This window comes from Hyperolius riggenbachi, chromosome 8, assembly GCF_040937935.1.
Source record: "Hyperolius riggenbachi isolate aHypRig1 chromosome 8, aHypRig1.pri, whole genome shotgun sequence".
NCBI classification, from domain to species: domain Eukaryota; kingdom Metazoa; phylum Chordata; class Amphibia; order Anura; family Hyperoliidae; genus Hyperolius; species Hyperolius riggenbachi.
Genome location: NC_090653.1, coordinates 264,816,087 through 264,831,847, shown reverse-complemented (window position 1 = coordinate 264,831,847; position 15,761 = coordinate 264,816,087).

Below are 15,761 nucleotides of genomic sequence, written 5' to 3'. Positions count from 1 at the left end.
TCCATTTTATATGCCTCAGCTTGAATATGCTAATTTGTTAAAACGCATAGTTGTAGTGATAGGAATAATCATCATGCTTATTATTGTCAGGATATTATAAATAATGTGGAGTCATCCACTTTGATCTGATGACCTACAGCGGAAAGCTGACGTTCTGTTAGGCTACCTCGACTGCCCACCTTCTCTGAAGACCCCTCTGTGATTGAGGAGCTGGGTGGAGGACATCACCTCTTCCAGGGGTCCCACAGGTGCACCACTGCAGTTTGAGCACCGCTCTTTGAAGAGTCAATGCCATGTTGTGATTTCACCAGGATTACTCCGGAGCTGTCCTTGTGCTGTGGTGCACCTCTGGAAGCTGTAATCATCAGAATTATTGTTTTAGATCATACATGTCAAACTCCAGGCCCTTGGGCCAAGTCTGGCCCTCGGAGCTATCAGAATTGGCACTCGGTGGTTTCCTCACCTTACATTAAGTTTGGCCCTCTTAGGACCACCAGATAAGCTATATTGAAGGATAAGCCTTAGATCACCAGGGAGGCCATATGGGGAGGGGGAAAGCACTAGGTACCAGAGAAATGTATAGGAGAGGTAGGGGGGCCACTAGACATCAGGAAACTGTATAGGGGAGGAAGGGGTTGCCACTAGAAACCAAAATACTGTATAGGGGAGGGAAGGGGGCCACTAGAGACCAGGAAACTGTATAGGGGATGGAGGGGGGCTATAAAACACCGGGGAACTTTATAAGTGAGAGAGAGGTGGCCACTATACTTACTATACTGAGCTTGGCCTGTGACTTGGTCCCAGAGCTCAATTTTGGCCCACTTTGTATTTGAGTTTGACACCTGGTATAAGCGGAGAAAAAGACTGCATGTATGCATCTTTTTTTAGGAGAAAAAATAAGTATCAAGAGAAAATGCAAAAGAAGGAATGGAAAGAAGGTGGAAAGAGGCCAAAACAAGAAGGAAAGCAAGATATCAAAGGTAAGTCAGAATGAATTTTTTTTTACATGTAATTGTGTCATTTTAGGAAGAAGGCACAGAGGAAAGGAAGGTGTTAGAACATTTAGGAAGCCTTAAACAGGAGGGTAGAAGGAAGGCTAAGAATAAAGAAGGAAGACAGCAATGGTAAGTATGACAGGAAAAAATGCTGCTTGCATGTGTGTCATTTCAGGAAAAGAGGAAGTAACAAGGCAATATGCAACAGGAGGATTATGCAAGTTGGCTGACACAAGAAGGAAAAGGAAGACATCAAAGGTAAGTCAGAATGAAAACTCTGTACATGCAAATGTGTCATTTTAGGAAGAAGGAGCAGAGGAAAGGAAGGTGTTAGAAGATTTAGGAAGTCTTAAACTGGAAGGTAGAAGGAAGGCTAGCAGAAAGAAGAAGGAAGACAGCAATGGTCAGTATGACAGGAATAAACATACTGCATGCATGTGTGTCATTTTAGGAAAAAGGAGCAGTGACAAGAAAAAGTATGTTATGGAAGATGTAAGAAGGAATAAACAGACAGGCAGAAGGAATAACACAATGGTAAGTATAAGAGGGAGAAAAAGACTGCATGCATGCGTGTCATTCCAGGAAAAGAGGAGGTAACAAGGCAAAATGCAACAGAAGGAATGTGCAAGTTGGGAGGTGGAAAAAGGCTGAAACAAGAAGGAAAAAGAATACATCAAAGGTAAGTCAGATTGAAAACTTTGTACATGTAAATGTGTCATTTTAGGAAGAAGGAGCAGTGACAAGGAAAGGAAGGTGTTAGAAGATGTAAGAAGGAATAAACAGCGGACAGAAGGACGACCGCAATGGTAAGTATAAACCCGAGAAAAACACTGTATGTATGTATCTCTTTTCAGGAAAAAAAGACGTAACAAGACAAAATGCAAAAGAAAGAATGGGCAATTTGGAAGGTGAAAAAAGGTTGAAAGAAGAAGGAAAAGGAAGTTATTAAAGGTAAGTCAGAATGAAAGACTGTACATGTAAATGTGTCATTTTAGGAGGAAGGAGCAGAGGAAGGGAAGGTGTTAGGAGATGTAAGAAGGCTTAAACGGGAGGGTAGAAGGAAGGCTAAAGGAAGAAAGACGGTATTGGTAAGTATGCTAGGAAAAAAACACTGCATGCATGGGTGTCATTTCAGGAAAAAGGAGCAGTAACAAGGTAAAGTCTGTTTTAAGAAGGATTTAAGAAGGAATAAACACAGGGGCAGATGGAAGACCGCAATGGTACAGTAAGAATAAGAGGGAGAAAAAGACTATGCATGTGTGTCATTTGAGGAAAAGAAAGAACGAACAAGACAAAATGCAAAAAAGGAATAGGAAAATTTCAAGGTGGGAAGAGGCCGAAAGAAGAAGGGAACGGAAGACAGTATAGGTAAGGTAGAAAGAAAAAAACATTTGTATGTACATGTGTGATTTTAGGAAGAAGGAGCAGTGACAAGGAAAGGAAGGTGTTAGAAAATGTAAGAAGGAATAATCAACAGGCAGAAGGACGACCGCAATGGTAAGTATAAAGGGAGAAAACGACTGCATGCGTCTCTTTTTAGGAAAAAAAGAAGTAGCAAGACATAAAGGAAAAGAAGGAATGGGCAATTTGGAAGGTGGAAAGAGAGCAACCAGAAAAAAAGTTCCTGGCGTAAGATGCATAAATCTATTTAACTCTTCTTTATATAGTGATAAATCTCTGTTACATTCAGTTAAGTCTGTCCTTTGTCTTATTTTGTTTTCACTTACATTATTTCAACATTAACCTCCCTGGCGGTAAGCCCGAGCTGAGCTCGGGCTATGCCGCCGGGAGGCACCGCTCAGGCCCCGCTGGGCCGATTTGCATAATTTTTTTTCTGTTAAACGCAGCTAGCACTGTGCTAGCTGCGTGTAACCTCCGATCGCCGCCGCTACCCGCCGATCCGCTGCTATACCCGTCACCGCAGCCGCCCCCCCCCCTAGACCCCGTGCGCTGCCTGGCCAATCAGTGCCAGGCAGCGCTGTGGGGTGGATCGGATTCCCCTTTGACGTCACGACGTCGGTGACGTCATCCCGCCCCGTCGCCATGGCGACGGGGGAAGCCCTCCAAGAGATCCCGTTCTTTGAACGGGATCTCTTGATCTCCGTTCGCCTAAGGCGATTGGAGGGGCTGGGGGGATGCCGCTCAGTAGCGGCTATCATGTAGCGAGACATTGTCTCGCTACATGAAAAAAAAAAAATTAAAAAAAGGTATTTGCTGCCCTTTGGCGGATTTTAACAAACCGCCAGGGAGGTTAATAGAGAGTTTATGGTAATTATACATTTTGGGGTATTGTACTGTTTTTTTTTAGCTAGGCCTATTTTGAACATTGACTCTCAAGCAGCCAGAAACTACACTTATCTGGCATCAGCCAATCCCCGTTGGTGCCGGATACTGGCGGTTTTAGTGTATACAGTTTCTGGAGTGAGAATAATCCCTCTTTATGTTTGGCGTTTGAGTTGTAAGTTTATTTGGTGGATCATGTTCTCCAGAGATGTAGAGCACTTAAAGTGAACTCACGGGGGAAATAAAAAAGGTGAGATAAGCAATTTTATCTATCCACCTACTCCTAAAAAAATGACTTTTTTGATGCCTCATGCTTTCATTTTATGTTTAAAGGATAAGCGACGTGACATGATGAGATAGACATGTGTTTGTACAGTACCAACCACACAAATAACTATGCTGCAGGGGCGTAGCAATAAGGGTTGCAAAGGTAACAACCGCATCGGGGCCCTTGGGCCAGATGGGCCCCTCAACTGCAGTATCAGCTCTCTATTGGTCCTGTACTCATAATAATGACTTCTACAGTTACTTTGAATAGTAGTAATCATTAACTAACTGTTCCCTATCCCCTTCTTGCACCTCGGACACTGTAGTTGCCATTGGAAGGATTTGGTGCGCCGTTACAATTGTTATGTGTAGAGTGTTTGGGGGGCCCCAATGTAAAACTTGCTTTGGGGCCCACAGGTCCTTAGCTACACCACTGCTATGCTGTATTTATTTTCTTTTTTCTCTGCCTGAAAGAGTTAAACATCAGGTATGTAGTTCCTCTCTGAGTCAGGACTGGGTTAGAGTACAGTGTGACCCTCACTGATAAGAAATTCCAACTATAAAACACTTTCCTCACAGAAAATGGCTTCTGAGAGCAGGAAAGAGATAAAAAGGGTCAATAGTTCATATATTTTAGCTCTGGCATACTTCAATGAATGTGTCATTGAGCAAAAATAATAAAACAGTAAAACTTAAAGAGTAGATTTAAATATAAAATAAAACTGTGGAATATCTTAAAAAGTCATCTTTAGAAGAAGGAGGATAGGTACAATTGTTTATTTCATTTGTTTATTTTCACCTCTGGTGTCCTTTAAGCATTTTAAGTATTTTCTCTTTTCAATGGCAGTCAATATATTAAATGTCCTAGAGCTGAAATACACGAACAATTTTTTGTCTATTCCCTCCCTGCAGTCATAAGCTGTTTTCTGATATGACATTTTTTATGGCTTTAATTCATTATCAGCAAGAGTTATGCTGTAATCTGACAAGGGTCTCATAAAAGAGAAACTGTCACTTGCATACCTGAAGGTTGACTTTTTCACTCAGAAAAAGAAAACCTAGTTATTAACTGGCACTGTACATACACGTTTATCTCACCATGTCTCATGTCACCTTGGTTACACTTTAAATGACCACTGATTGTAAAATCTAAAATACATGAAAACACATAAATAAAAAGAAAACACATAAATAAATGTGCTATAAATTACTTTTCTCTTATGTTGCTATCACTTACAGTAAGTAGTAGAATTCTGACAGAATTGACAGGTTTTGGAATAGCTCATTTCCTCATGGGGGATTCTCAGGGTTTTCCTTATTTTCAAAAGCACTTAGTGAATGGCAGTTGGTTAGTTGAAGTACCAAAATAGTGTGCAAACAGGTGGTGAGCAGTCCGCATCTTTGTATAGATGCTTTTATGGAAGTGCTTTTGTAGAGAATAAATTAAATAAATTGAATACCCCATGAAGAGATAGACTAGTCAAAATCCAGTCAGTTCCATCTGATTTCTACTAACCACTGTATGTGACAGCAACATAGTAGAAAAGTGATGTATGATTCATTATACTCTGGAAGAAGCATACTTACAATATACCAGGTGATTTTTTTTTTATTGGAGTCATTTTGGGAAAGATGACCAAATCAGCTGTTAATATTTTTATATATACTCAAGTATAAGTCTAGAAATTTAGGTCTGATTCTTTTCATAAAAGTATAGGGGTCGACTTATACATGAGTCACGGGCAGCACTGAGCACACTGAGTAATGTGTGTACTAATAGTGACATTCCCATGTGCAGCAATTTACCCAGTGGTAAGTGATGCTTTGAGGAAAGGAAATGCCAGGAAAGGACAGGTCTGAAAGTCCTGGCCACAACAATTAACAAGGAAAGGGGCAGGGGGGAGAATTTGGTCTGCATAAAAGGGAGTGAACATATGCAGCACCTGGGGGCCTGGAGGAGGTATTCCTGCTCTAAGGAACTGGAGGGGTTAATGGCTGCAATTCTGTATGCAATGCAGTCATTAACCCCTCCTGGTCCCCAAGTGCAGCCATTAACTTTGCTGGGTAGACTTATACTTGAGTCAATATAAAATTCCAGCTTAAGAGGGTTGAATATTGGAGTCGACTTAAACACGAGGTCAACTTGTATTCGAGTATATACGGGTATGTGTTAGTTTTTTATATGAATGTTTAGATTGGTAAAATTACAGAGTGGCTTTATATAGCTTTTCTGAAGAGAACTATCAAAATTACATTGGCCTTGATTGTAATTGTCACGTTCTGTAACTGTAAGGCTTGGTGGTGTATTCTCCACAGTCAGCATGCAACGCATGAGCTGGCGTGGAGGAGGTACACACACTAGCACCAGGAAACAGGCTATCCCTAGTATAGTGGAGGGGAGGACTGACTCCAATAGGAGATTGTGGCGCACAGAGCCGGTGCAGATCTGACAGCCACAAACAATGCTTTCGTTATAACGTCTCAGCGCAAAGTAGCGCTGAGCGCACAAACCAGAACTGAGGAGATCAGGACAGGTAGACAGAATGAACGCTTGCTAGCAAGCGGCTACTTAGCGACAGCAAGCGTCCAAAACCAGACAGACTGGAATGAGGCAGCCAATGCGCTGCGGCGATGGCGTGCCTCACAAAGACAGGACAGGACAGTCAGGGAACAGCAGGATTAAGATAGATGAACGTAACACAGATAAATATACAATAAGTATGTTTTCCTAGCGTATTACAATTACAGCTATCAATGAAACTATTTGTAACGTCTGACTAACATATGTATATATCGGCAATGAACCGATATATGACATAAGCAGGAACGCTGACTAGGAATGGAGTAATACAGGGAACAGGACTCAGAAGGATTCGCTATCTCTTCGCAGAGATGAACGCAATCCGCAAACGGTAACAGAACAGGATTCAGAAGGATTCGTTATCTCTTCGCAGAGATGAACGCAATCCACAAACGGTAACCAGGAGCAGGGTAACTACCTCAGCACGGGTGGTCACGGTACGCGCAACCTACCAAAACGTGCTGGAAAGCTGACTAACTGCACACAGGATATAAACAGTTCGTGTACGTATACATCAGCGACACTGATGTATCAACGTAACACAAATACAAGGAAAATAATAAACGTGCTGGTATGCATATATATGGGCAATGAACCAATATATGATGCAAAACCAGCAAAGTATCATTATAACAAGAAACACGATCGGGGGCTAAAGCGACAGCAAGACAGGCTTAACTGAAGCTATGCAAACCCAAGGAAACCCTGCAGGAAGCAGATCTTTATACTGAGGTCATCCAATGGGAGCAGACATGCAGATTCCCACACAGGTGAATGATAATCAGTCACAAGCTGACAGCAGGGAAAGACAGACAAAGCTATGCAGTTTGCATGGAAATAGATCAGAACTGCCTGAGCTGCAGCACTACTACTTCCAGCAACAGCTGCTGCAGCAGCGATCATCACAGTACCCCCGCCCTTAAAAGCGGATTCCAGACGCTTTTCAAAACTGAAATTCCCAACAAAACAGTCCGACTGATAATTCATGATGACCGGAACAGCCCGGCAAGACCGAATTTCAGAATCAGTCCCCACAAGACTGGACCCATCAGAACCAGAACCTACAGAACCATGCCCATCAGTACTACAAGCCCCAATGTGACACCCATCAGAACCATGATTTCCAGAAGAAAGCCCTCCGAAATTCCCTGAGCGATACCCACCGACTTCCAGGAACCGTTCAGAAATGCCAAAGCCTTTGCAATGCCCACCGGTACTGTCTTTACCAACACAAAACCCACTGTTGAACCAGTCCAAGGCACCAGGACAAGTTTTCTCAGAGACCTCCCAGAACACCTTGAAGCTCCAAAGAGATCCCCATAGGTCAGAATGCCCCTTAGGCTCACATGGAGAACTATCAAGAACCCCTATGGAACCTAGGGCAATTCCCGAGTCAGGGCCACAAGGACAAACATCAATATCAGGGCTTTCAGGGACCAGAACCATCTCTGGGCATGCAGGCAGACGTCAGAACGTGTTCCCACTAAGGAAGCATCAGAGCACGCTAACACCTTAGACACACTTGGGCATTCTGGCACACAAAGAACATCTGGGCACACCGGCACAAGAGAAACCTCTGGGCATGTCAAGGAACTGTGAGCCTCAGGGTCAGCCAAGACAGGACCAAAACCAGGACTGGCCAAAAAAAAATCATCATGACTAAACTTCGCAACTACTGGACTTTTACACGAGAATGCTGGATCAGACTTAGATGTCGCTGATTCCAGCAAAGTCAGTAACAAATCAGATTCAGGGGCACTAACAAGACAGGACAAATCTTCTGATGTATGCACTGAACCAGATAGGGACTCCACAACTACCTCTGGACTGGACAGAGACTCATTTAATACACTGGATTGGAGCTCATGAGGCGCTGCAGAACAAGTCAGTATTGCAGCAGCCCCCACTGGACTAGGCAAAACTGAGGAATTCCCTGGACAGGAAGGGGACTCTGGAACCTCTGCCACAGCGGCCAGAGAACCAGAATCTTTCAGGATACAGGGCTGGGTTTCAGGAACACTCATCAGACCGGACTGAAATTCTGAGATTTCTATTATTTTGACCAGAGAATCAGAATTATCCATGTTACAGGGCAAGACTTCTGAAACATTCAGAGGACAGGGCTGGAGTTCCTCGGCTGTTACAACACTGGAGAGGGACTCAACATTGGTTAAATCAGACTGTGTACAGGGCAAGGTATCTAACACAATTGCTGACGAGGACAATATTTCAATGGCTTCTGCTTTGCTGGGCAGAAATTCACCAAGTTTTATTAGAGCAGACTGTAATTCCAAAACAGCTGCTAGACAAGTGAATAATACTGCAACACCAACTGAGGTAAGCAGTGCCTCAGACCCTTCTGCTAGAGGGTTTGAAATATCCAAAGTACTGGGTGAAGCATAAGACTCTGCGACCACAGCTTCACTGGACAGGATCACTGAACAGTCCATATTGCAGGGCAAAACCATGGAAGCACCTGCTGGACAGCATAATGATTCTGTGACCTGAGTTTCATTGGAGAGATCTACTGCACAATTCATGGTACAGGGCAAATTTATTGGAACATTTTCTGAACAAGTTAATAATTCTGCGATTTCAGGTTCACAGAGCAGATGCTCTGAGCTATTCACGAAACTAGAGCGAGGTGTAGAAACAGGAAGATCAAGACACAATGTTTGCGCATCTGAATCACCATTCAATTGTAAAATTGGAAAATTCAGATGCTGGGGTTCTGAGATTTCTGGACAGGATTGCTGGGACTCGGAAACTGATGTAGTGCATCTATTGGCATCTGCTGGATCAGACAGGAGTTGAACTTTATTAACACGGGTAATTTCTGCAGAAGTGTTTGCAGAGACAGGCAAGATTTTTCTGGTGTCTGTTTCACTGAACAAAGACTCATGAGTACTGGCTAGGCTGGACTCAGAAGTCAGCAGGACCTCTGGATTCTCTGCTGAGAAATTTGTGCAGGGCAAAGTTAAGAAAGTATCAGTGGCTTCTGTTTTACTGGGAAGTAACACTGAGTTATCCATGGTACAGGGTGGAGTTACAGGAACATTCACAAGACATGGCAGGGACTCAGTAACTGGAGAAGTGGGACAGTCTCCAATTGACAGTGTGTCTTCCCTGGTATCAACTGATTGAATCGCATAAAAATCATCCAAAATCATTTTCCACACATCGATCAATGGAGCCACAAAGTCATACCCACACACACCAGTTTTTATTAGGTTATAGGCAGACTTAATGCATGCATTCAATACTAATTCACTTTTTGCACTGTAAAATTGACAAAATGAACTTGAATCATTCTTCCATTCATTGACCAGAGCTTCCATCTCTCCTTTCTCAAATGGAGGATTCCAAGCATACTTAACAGGCAGTCAGATCACAGTTTGCAGATATGATTGTGGCAGGGACATAGATTGGGTTAATTAGCAGGTGATTGGCAGATTCCTTATTCTTAAGAATCTCTAATACCTGTAGCAAGTGTTTAACTGTAGTGTATGCAAACTTTCCTTGCTTCACAAATAAGTTGATTTGTTCAATACTCTGTAATATCTCCTCATAATCATACTCAGATAATTCTTTTAACTATTTCACATTCCTGGACGTGAAACTCACGTCCAGGAAGCCATGTGCGCTCCTGCGCGTCCACGCGGCCGATCGCGCGCGTGCACGCGCGCGCTCGGCCGGCGGTTTGTTAGCCAGTGAATCAGTGAATCGGGCAACGGTGCCCGATCACTGATTCCTCTCCCCCGCAGAAAAAGCGACAGCTTCTCTCGGAAGCTACGCTTTTTCTGCCTCCTATGTCGCTCTAAGCGTACGTGGTACGCTTAGAGTGACGTCACTGTAAACAACTCATGGCTGCCATCTTGTGGCCAAAAAGTAAACTACATCTAAATGTTAAATAAAAATAAAAATACACATATATTTACAAAAAAAATACAATTTCAATCCCACCCTCCCAAAAATACCCACATAAAATGTTTAATTAAAAAAAAAAAAAAACATTACAATTAAAAAAAAAAAAAAAACACAAATATTTACCTAAGGGTCTAAACTTTTTAAATATCTATGTAAAGATGAAATATTTCTTTTTTTTTTTTATTATAAGCTTGTAAATAGTGATGAATGCAAAACGGAAAAAATGCACTTTTATTTCCAAATAAAATATTGTCGCCATACATTGTGATAGGGACATAATTTAAATGGTGTAATAAACGGGACAAATGGGCATATACAATACGTGGGTTTTAATTATGGAGGCATGTATTATTTTAAAACTATAATTGCCGAAAAGTGAGAAATAATGATTTGTTTCCGTTTTCTTCTTATTCTTCCTTTTAAAATGCATTTACAGTTAAGTGGCTCTTAGTAAAATGTACCCCCCAAAGAAAGCCTAATTGGTGGCGGAAAAAACAAGATATAGATCAGTTCATTGTGATAAGTAGTAATAAAGTTATAGGCTAATGAATGGGAGGTGAACATTGTTCGGATGCATGAAGCGAAAAACGACTGAATGCGAACTGGTTAAACAAAAATCTTTATTTTCCCTAGCCAGTGATGAAAGTTCATTAGTAGTTTCATAAGTCCATTTAACTCCCCTGAAAGACAATTGCATTTCATTATCTGTTAATGGCAGAATCTCATTATAGGTCTCAGTCGCTAAGGATAACGACTCTGCAGATTGGACACGTTTTTTAGAACGTTTGCGTTTTGCCTTTGACCTTGCGGTTTTTGATGATTTATTCAAAGCTGCAGGAAAATTATCAGTAACACTTTCTGCTTGCTGCTCATTCTTGCAAGCAATTGAAGGAGCAGCTGATTGGCCTGCTGCCAGGAGTTCATTAAGAGGAAAAGGCAATGGATCTATGCGCAACCAATTGTGAATTACAAAAGCTATAAATTGCAAAGGACTTTGTCTAAACTGAGTGTGATCTAAGACATCGATTGCCCAATCAAAAAGTTTGCCCTTAAAAAGAGCACAAACGATCCAATCAGACCAGGTAGAAATTGCAGAAGCCCGAAAGTCGGGATTGGCCAGAACTTTAACCAATTCTGATATAAATTTGTCTGTAACTTCAGGACCAAGCTTTTCAAATTTTTTAAAGGAGCAAGACCCCTGACAAACAGTGTCATAATTTCTGGAAATTCCCCCCACAATAGGGATTGGTAATGGGGTTTGCATAATGTAAGGCTTGGTGGTGTATTCTCCACAGTCAGCATGCAACGCATGAGCTGGCGTGGAGGAGGTACACACACTAGCACCAGGAAACAGGCTATCCCTAGTATAGTGGAGGGGAGGACTGACTCCAATAGGAGATTGTGGCGCACAGAGCCGGTGCAGATCTGACAGCCACAAACAATGCTTTCGTTATAACGTCTCAGCGCAAAGTAGCGCTGAGCGCACAAACCAGAACTGAGGAGATCAGGACAGGTAGACAGAATGAACGCTTGCTAGCAAGCGGCTACTTAGCGACAGCAAGCGTCCAAAACCAGACAGACTGGAATGAGGCAGCCAATGCGCTGCGGCGATGGCGTGCCTCACAAAGACAGGACAGGACAGTCAGGGAACAGCAGGATTAAGATAGATGAACGTAACACAGATAAATATACAATAAGTATGTTTTCCTAGCGTATTACAATTACAGCTATCAATGAAACTATTTGTAACGTCTGACTAACATATGTATATATCGGCAATGAACCGATATATGACATAAGCAGGAACGCTGACTAGGAATGGAGTAATACAGGGAACAGGACTCAGAAGGATTCGCTATCTCTTCGCAGAGATGAACGCAATCCACAAACGGTAACAGAACAGGATTCAGAAGGATTCGTTATCTCTTCGCAGAGATGAACGCAATCCACAAACAGTAACAGAACAGGATTCAGAAGGATTCGTTATCTCTTCGCAGAGATGAACGCAATCCACAAACGGTAACCAGGAGCAGGGTAACTACCTCAGCACGGGTGGTCACGGTACGCGCAACCTACCAAAACGTGCTGGAAAGCTGACTAACTGCACACAGGATATAAACAGTTCGTGTACGTATACATCAGCGACACTGATGTATCAACGTAACACAAATACAAGGAAAATAATAAACGTGCTGGTATGCATATATATGGGCAATGAACCAATATATGATGCAAAACCAGCAAAGTATCATTATAACAAGAAACACGATCGGGGGCTAAAGCGACAGCAAGACAGGCTTAACTGAAGCTATGCAAACCCAAGGAAACCCTGCAGGAAGCAGATCTTTATACTGAGGTCATCCAATGGGAGCAGACATGCAGATTCCCACACAGGTGAATGATAATCAGTCACAAGCTGACAGCAGGGAAAGACAGACAAAGCTATGCAGTTTGCATGGAAATAGATCAGAACTGCCTGAGCTGCAGCACTACTACTTCCAGCAACAGCTGCTGCAGCAGCGATCATCACAGTAACAATCGGTGAGGACAGAGAGTATCTGATTACCGGTGATCTGCAGTATCGCCGGAAACACAGATATATACCCGATTATAAGTGATCTGCAGTCTCACCGATAATCCGATATACTAACTAACCTCTATCCACCCAAATAGTGTGTAGTGATTGGTGCACACAGTAATAGCGTATTGCTCTGTGACGAGGGCCCACAGAGCACGGACTTCCGTCCAGCGGCACGGGCCCGCTAGCGGGGATGGTCGACAAGCAAGGTTCGGCAACAGAGATCAGAGATACGAGGTACAGAGACAATAGGCAAGAGAATAAACGAGAGCACAGCAAGGTTGGCAACGGTAAATCAGATAGGCAGCGGTACAAAAGGATCAAGAGAAAATTCGAGGTCAAGAACAGGCAAAAGGTCAAAGGCACAGGTAAATACAATGGTATATTTCTTCCAGTACTTATATATTGGCGTAACCAATATATAAGTATACTGTGGATCCGAGAGCTAACACAGGAGTGTGATCGCTACAGCGGACAAGAAGCACTGGCAGTCTGCTGCTTAAATTCAGGCTGTCAACCCAGCAACCCCCACCCCCCAGATGATGTCAGAAAGGGGGCGGGAGTGACTCAGCAAGGCTGATCAGGAAAGCCTCCTCCTTAGAGCATAAAGGGCATGACGCTCCGTGCGTGAGCGTGTTGCCCTGCTCTGCTGTGACGACATGCGGCTGGAACGCTGGCCGGCGGCGCTGGCAGCCAAGAAGGACCGGAAGTTCGGAGTCCCGGTGACGTCCGCCCCGAGAGCGGCGTTCATGCTGCTAGCCGCAGTGGGGGTAAGTCCATGCCTGACATTACCCCTCCCCTGAGGCGTGGTCTCCGAACGCGCCAATGAAGGCCTATCAGGATGAGAGTCGTGAAACTCCTGTATGAGTTCCTGTGCGTGGAATCGATGTGCTGGTACCCAGGACCTCTCCTCAGGACCATATCCTCTCCAATGAACCAGATACTGGAGAGAATTCCGAACAAAACGAGAATCCAGAATTCTCTCGATTTCATACTCAGGTTCGCCGTCCACAATAACGGGGGGAGGGCAAGAGTCCACATGTACCGCGGGCTTTAGCAAAGACACATGAAACGTTCTTACCCCACGCATAGATTGGGGTAACGTTACCTGATAAGATACTCTATTGACCTTTTTGGCTATAGGATATGGACCTATAAATTTAGGCCCAAGTTTCGCTGATGGCTGCCGCAAGGCGATATGCCGAGTAGAGATCCAGACAAGATCTCCGGGAGAGAACTCCCACTCGGGTGAACGCCTTCGGTCAGCCTGTCGTTTCTGGAGAGAAACTGTTTTTTTCAAATTAGCGTTTACCTCCTTCCAAAGAGATCTTAGCGTCTCCTGCCAGGCTTCCAGGGCAGGAAAAGAGGAAGTACCAACAGGAAGGGGAGAAAACCTTGGAGATCTTCCATTAACAATCTGAAAAGGTGAAAACCCAGAGGAAGAGCTCCGAAGATTGTTATGGGTGAATTCGGAATATGGTAAGTATTGGACCCATTCCGTTTGATTGTCTGCCACATAACACCGGAGATACTGTTCCAGTGACTGGTTCACCCTCTCTGTCTGACCATTGGTCTGGGGGTGAAAACCGGACGAAAACGAGAGGGTGATCCCCAGTACCCTACAAAATTCCTTCCAGAATTCTGAGACAAACTGCACCCCCCTGTCAGACACTATGTTCTCAGGAACCCCATGAAGGCGAAGAACGTGGATCACAAAAAGATCTGCCAGTTCTTTAGCAGAGGGAAATTTCCTCAAAGGCACGAAATGAGCCATCTTAGAAAATCGATCAACAATAACCCAAATCACCGTATTACCATCCCAAGGAGGCAATTCTCCCACGAAATCCATGGATATATGAGTCCAGGGCTCGGAGGGTATGGGTAGAGGCTGGAGGGTACCCACCGGAGATACTCGTGAGGATTTGCTCCGTGAGCATACTGCACAAGAGACAACAAACTCCTCGGCATCACTCCTCCAAGTGGGCCACCAGACACTTCTAGACAACAACTCTTTGGTTCTGGCTACTCCAGGATGACCCGCTAGTTTAGACGAATGAAAAAGCTGCAGTACCTGTAATCTGAACTGTAAAGGCACAAACATAAGCTCAGGAGGTTTCCCTGCCGGACTGTCCGGTTGATGAGGAAGAAGGGCAGAAGCAAGATCCTCACTTGAGTCTATACTGGCTGACACAACTTTCTCAGATAAAATTGGATCTGGTTCAGAGGGTAGTACTGATTCTATGTCAAAGCATCGGGAAAGAGCATCTGCCTTGATATTTTTACTTCCAGGTTTGAACGTGATAATGAAGTCAAACCTAGAAAAGAACAAAGACCAACGTGCCTGCCTAGGATTTAATCTCTTAGCCCCTTTCAGATACTCCAGGTTCTTATGGTCCGTATAAACTGTGATCACATGTTCCGCTCCCTCAAGCCAGTGTCGCCATTCCTCAAAAGCCAACTTTACTGCCAGCAACTCCCTGTTCCCGATATCATAATTCCTTTCCGCCTCAGAAAATTTTTTTGAGAAGAAAGCGCAGGGATGAAGTCTCCCTTGTGACCCGGAGTACTGCGACAAGACTGCCCCAACACCAATCTCAGATGCGTCTACCTCCACGATAAATGGCCTGGAAGAATCGACATGGTGCAGAATGGGGGCGGAACAGAAGGCTGATTTTAGGCTTTGGAACGCAGAGATGGCCTCAGAAGACCAGTTGATAGTATTAGCCCCTCTTTTCGTCATGTCAGTAAGAGGAGCTATCAGAGAGGCATACCCTTTTATGAATTTCCTGTAATAATTAGAAAAACCTAAAAATCGTTGTAAAGCCTTCAGACCAACCAGTTGAGGCCAGTTCAAAACTGCCGCGACTTTGCTGTTATCCATTGATAACCCGGAACTGGAGATCATATAACTTAGAAATGGAACCTCAGTGACCTCAAACAAACATTTCTCCAATTTGGCATATAATGAATTTTCGCGTAATTTACGCAACACATACTGAACCTGCGACCTATGTTCTTTGATATTATGAGAAAAGATCAGGATGTCATCCAAATAAACAACCACAAATCTCCCCACTACATCCCTGAAAATATCATTAACCAGCTCTTGGAAGACAGCGGGGGCATTACA